Source organism: Mytilus edulis, chromosome 6, assembly GCF_963676685.1.
Source record: "Mytilus edulis chromosome 6, xbMytEdul2.2, whole genome shotgun sequence".
Taxonomy (NCBI): domain Eukaryota; kingdom Metazoa; phylum Mollusca; class Bivalvia; order Mytilida; family Mytilidae; genus Mytilus; species Mytilus edulis.
Genome location: NC_092349.1, coordinates 87,710,906 through 87,716,905, shown reverse-complemented (window position 1 = coordinate 87,716,905; position 6,000 = coordinate 87,710,906).

The window sequence follows — 6,000 nt, the reverse complement described above, 5'->3', positions numbered from 1 at the left end:
ACGAACAAAATACACCAAATGGTCCTTTTAAAAAATTGTTTTCTGCAACTTTTTTCATTTTTTTATATAACATAAAATACACAATTTAAAGATTAAAAAAGAAAGCTAGCTCCTAACCATACATTTTTAAACAAAATTGTAAATAAACTTAACAAATACAAACAGAATCTATATTCGCAAGGTCTTACCACTCATGACACATGCTCAACAAAGATAAGCAAAACTTGCAGAAAAGGCTTTACGGGGTTAATTTAATTTTTCAGAAATCTATAAGAATTCTAGAAATAAAACTAGAACTCGTGCATTTCTAAAATCGTCTTGTAAGTATAAAAACTCCAAAACAAACTATTAATTAATTTCTAATCAATAGATATAGGAAGATGTGGTGTGAGTGCCAATGAAACAACTCTCAATCCAAATAACAATCAACACGGAGCCTTGGCTCACAGCGAACAATAAGCTATAAAGGGCCCCAAAATTACGAGTGTAAAACCATTCAAACGGGAAACCCAACGGTATAATTATACAAGCACATATCTAGCAATATTTTAACACAATACGATTTCGGAGTGCAGACGTAGCTTCAAGAAAAATATGGAAGCACGGTTAACTATAACTACTAAAATTAACTTTATTTTAACATTGGTGGATAGTTATTCATCTATATTGTTATCTGTATTAAACATCCAGAAAAGGGGATTAAGTGTATTCGAATTTAAAAAAGTTAAAAAGGTCAAATACAGTACGAAGTTGAAGTTGAACTATATTTATTAATTTCTGTGTCATCTGGTCTTTTGTGGAGAGTTGTCTTATTTGCAATTATATCACATCTTCTTTTTTAAATTAAACTCTAGAGTGTCAAACAAAAGAACTAGTTTAGAACAAACCATGTAATTTACTTGCAAAAAAGTAATATTACAATAAAAATACCGAACTCCGTATTCAAATAGCAAAAAAAAAGCTTAACACATCAAATGAATGAATTACAACTGTCATATTCCTGAATAGATACAGGCATTTTCTTATTTTTGTATTAATTTGTTACATGCCACATTCGGTGCGTGTTTTTAATGATGTTTTTTTTCTGATTTTTATTGATAATTTGAGTTCAGTCCTTTTCACCCGATTTTCATAGTTTATTCTTGTAGTGTACTGTTAAACCACTATCCCCAGGTTCGAATTAGGGAGGGGGAGCAATGGCGGCTTATAGTATGTTTAACTCTGCCCCATTTTTTATGTGCCTGTTCTTAGGCAGGATAATTTAGTAGTGATCGTTTATTGTTGGTTCTTTTTCGTTTATTGTTTTGTGTGTTTTTTTTGTTTTGTTTTAGTCTTGCACCATTGTCCCAAGTTATGAAAAGAATTGGCGTCGTTTTACTTATTAAACTTCGCGATATTCTTTAAGTAACCGTTCAAATTCAGGAGCTTACATGTTAATGGTTGTCGTTGTTCCTGTCTGTTGTATTTGGTTTTCGTAAATTGATTTTGTTAATATTAGGGCGTTAGTTTCTCATCTGTTACATTTAAAACAACAAATGGAAGTTTTTAAGGACATTGACTGGCTATACAGCCCTTGCACGGTCGGTAATTCATTTAAAATGTTCATGTCGGAGTCTTTTATAACCTACAATACGGTATAGAATTTTTTCATTATTGAAGGCAATATGTAACACTATGCAGTGATCGAAAGAATTTCAATTATTAAATATATCTGGTAAAGTTTATTTATAATCATAAAATCAAAGTATGTATTATTGTTTATCTACAAATATAAAAAGAAGACGTGGTATGATTTCCAATGAGACAACTCTCCACAAGACACCAAAATGACACAATAATAATTGCAATTCTTTCGATCACTGCAAAGTGTTACATATTGCCTTCAATAATGAAAAAAATTCTATACCGTATTGTAGGTTATAAAAGACTCCGACATGAACATTTTAAATGAATTACCGACCGTGCAAGGGCTGTATAGCCAGTCAATGTCCTTAAAAACTATAGGTCACTTTACGGCCTTCAACAATGGACAAAGCCCTTACTGCAAAGTCAGCTATAAAATGCCTCGAAATAACAATGTAAAACGTGACTTCCTATATGTACATGTTTTGGCTTTAGGGATGTTCAAATTTATAACAATTGCTTTTTCATTCAGTTACAGGTGGTCATCGTGTTGTGGCCAGTTAATTTAACTTGAATAGGTTTGCTTTGATTAACCTAACTTTAGGTATATGTGACCAGAGGTCACTATTTAGAACAATTCTATTTGTGGCTTTTGGATTTGTAAAATAAAGTACCTATCATAAACGAATTTCTTTCTAAATTAAAGTCACGTTCGTAGTTACATAAAAAGAACTGTTCCTTAAAAGACAGTCCAGATTGTAATTAGACACTGAATAAAACAGTTCCTCCTAGCCATTGAGTTAAATAGTGCCACATTTTGGGTCACAGGTGGTCATCGTGTTGTGACCAGTTAATTTAACTTTAATAGGTTTACTTTTCTAAATTGGCTAGAGGTATAGGGGGAGGGTTGAGATCTTACAAACATGTTTAACCCCGCCGCTTTTTTGCGCCTCTCCCAAGTCAGGAGCCTCTGGCCTTTGTTAGTCTTGTATTATTTTAATTTTAGTTTCTTGTGTACAATTTGGAAATTAGTATGGCGTTCATTATCACTGAACTAGTATATATTTGTTTAGGGGGCAGCTGAAGGACGGCTCCGGGTGCGGGAATTTCTCGCTACATTGAAGACCTGTTGGTGACCTTCTGCTGTTGTTTTTTTCTATGGTCGGGTTGTTGTCTCTTTGGCACATTCCCCATTTCCATTCTCAATTTTATTGCTTTAATTAACCTAACATTAAGTATATGGGACCAAAAGTAATGGTCACTATTTAGAATAATTTGATTTGTAGCTTTGTGCTTTGTAAAATAAAGTACCTATCATAAACAAAATTCTTTCTAAACTAAAATCACGTTCGTAGTTCTATAAAAAAGAACTGTTCTTTAAAAGATAGTTCAGATTGTAATAAGACACTGAATAAAACAGTTCCTCCTAGCCATTGAGTTTAATAGTGCCACATTTTGGGTCACAGGTGGTCATCGTGTTGTGGCAATTTAACTTTAATAAATAGTATAAAAAAGAAGATGTGGTATGATTGCCAATGAGACAACTATCCACAAAAGACCAAAATGACACAGACATTAACAACTATAGGACACCATACGGCCTTCAACAATGAGCAAAGCCCATACCGCATAGTCAGCTATAATAGGCCCAGATAAGACAATGTAAAACAATTCAAACGAGAAAACTAACGGCCTTATTTATGTAAAAAAAATTAACGACAAACAAATATGTAACACATAAAAGGTTTGCTTTAATTAACCTACCGTTAAGTGTATGGGACCAAAAGTAATGGTCACTATTTAGAATAATATGATTTTTGGCTTTGGGCTTTCTAAAATTAAGTACCTATCGTAAACAAAATTCTTTCTAAATTACCCATTGAGTTTAATAGTGCTACAAATACTGTTTCATATAATTGCATAATTTGGATAGTTCTCTCATTGGAAATCATACAAGGTCACCTTTTTCATATATTATTATTCACAGACTTTTTATCATATTCAATGATTTAATGCAAACAAAGATGACGAACTTGATCTTCTATCACCGTATTGGATACCTAAACTACATAAGTGTCCTTACAACCAACGGTATATTGCTGGGTCTGCCAAGTGCTCCACGAAACCTCTTTCTAAATTATTAACATCTATTTTATTAGCAATCGAAGCGGGCTCCAAAGTTATTGTGAAACTGCCTATTCTAGAGGTGGCGTGAATCAGATGTGGAGACTAAAAAATTCCAAAGATCTTTAAGAGTACATACAATCTAAGACTCTCTCATCTTGCAATAGTATTACAACATTTGACTTTTCTACACTTTACACAAGTATATCCCATTCCAAACTAAAAGACAAATATAAAGAGTTGGTATTACTTTGTTTCATTAAAAAGAATGGCGAACGTCGAAACAAATGTCTTGTCTTGGGGAGGAATAAATCCTAATTTGAAAAAGAATCACTCTGATTAAAAACAAATTCTCTGAAACTGACATTATCAAGATGCTTGATTTCTTAATTTACATCACCATAGTTTTTGGTGGGGTTCGTGTTGTTTATTCTTTAGCTTTCTATGTTGTGTCATGTGTACTATTGTTTTTCTGTTTGTCTTTTTCATTTTTAGCCATGGCGTTTTCAGTTTGTTTTAGATTTATGAGTTTGACTGTCCCTTTGGTATCTTTCGTCCCTCTTTTACAATATATTTGTTACGTTTGGAGGACGTGTTTTTTAACAGCTTGTCGGAATTCAAATGGGAACGAATTTTGCCCCTCTTCTTGTCAACTTGTTTCTTTATTATTATGAGGCTGACTTTATACAGGAACTTTTTAGGAAGAAAGATAAGAAGTTAGCAATATCCTTTAACTTTTTTTCCGCTATATAGATGATGTTCTCTCGTGAAATAATACAAACTTTGGTGACTATGTTGAACGAATCTATCCCATCGAACTAGAGATAAAGGATACTATAGATACATTAAGTCTGTCTCATATCTTGACTTACATCTAGAAATTGACACCGAGGGTCGGTTGAAAACAAAACTGTACGACAAAAGAGATGATGTCAGCTTCCCAAATGTGTACTTTCCATTTCTATGTAGCAATATAAGTTGAAATCATCGCTTCGTAAATTTTGCGGACGACATCACGAGTTGGTTGACCGTTATGAAATAACGGTTTCACAGATGATATCGGATATGTTCCTTATGTAGTAACTACCATACCCGTCCCTTTTCACGAATATGACCTACCGAATTAGACTATTCACCGGAATTGTAATAACATAAGAACACGAAGGGTGCCATATGTGGAGCAGGATCTGCTTACCCTTCCGGAGCACCTGTGATCGCCCGCAAGTTTTTAGTGGGGTTCGTGTTGCTTAGTCTTTAGTTTTCTATGTTGTGTCATATGAACTATTGTTTGTCTGTTTGTCTTTTTATCTTTAGCCATGGCGTTGTCAGTTTATTTTTAATCTATGAGTTTGAATATCCTTCTGGTATCTTTCGTCCCTCTTTTAAGTGGCTTAGTTTTGATATTCTATGTTAAGAAATTCTAATACGTCATTCTTTTGAAAATATCTAATAAGTTCTGTTGCAAATAATATGTGGAAATAGTATAATATATTGTATATTCTCATTTTACTAGTTTATTTATTTTTAAAATGATTATTACCATTACACGCAATTGTTTTGTATTTGTAGTATGATTTTTATTGTTTTTGCTTTTACTTGATTCTGAATATATTTGTTTTAAATTTTATTCTTATTATCATTTTTATCATTATTTTCTGTATTATTTATATTATTTTCATTATTATGACACCACTGGTATATTTTTGAAGGCCATCTTTTTCTGTGTAAAGATGTTTAGTTGAAGATCTTGATGATCCGGTTATGTTTCGGTCTTTATAAGGTGTTTTCTGAAGTTTTACTATCCAGAATATTATGTATACTGAGGGTAGATTTACTACGAGTTCTTTGATGTAAAGACTAAATGAACGTCAGACAGATTTGTGATTTTGTAAAATATTATTCTTTATTAATGACGTTAAAGAATATGTATAATTTTTTTAACAGTTTTGCTGTTTATTCTAAGTTCTTTTGTGAGACATTTCAAGTAAAGTTTTTTTTTTTTTACATATGAAGACAATATCATTAGAGCTTTATCAACGACATATTTTAGGTCATGTAAAGAGGACAAAGCATCAACAACCTATGAGTTCTTGAATGGGTTAGAAACCCTGGAGTTCATAGTACATCGTAGTTTCTGAAATAGCTTTAAACCATTTAGACAACGTGTCTAGTTATGCATACAACATGCACAAATATATCTAGTAATGGGTATATATGAAAAATTGATATTATACATAAGGCAATGTTCGCGTT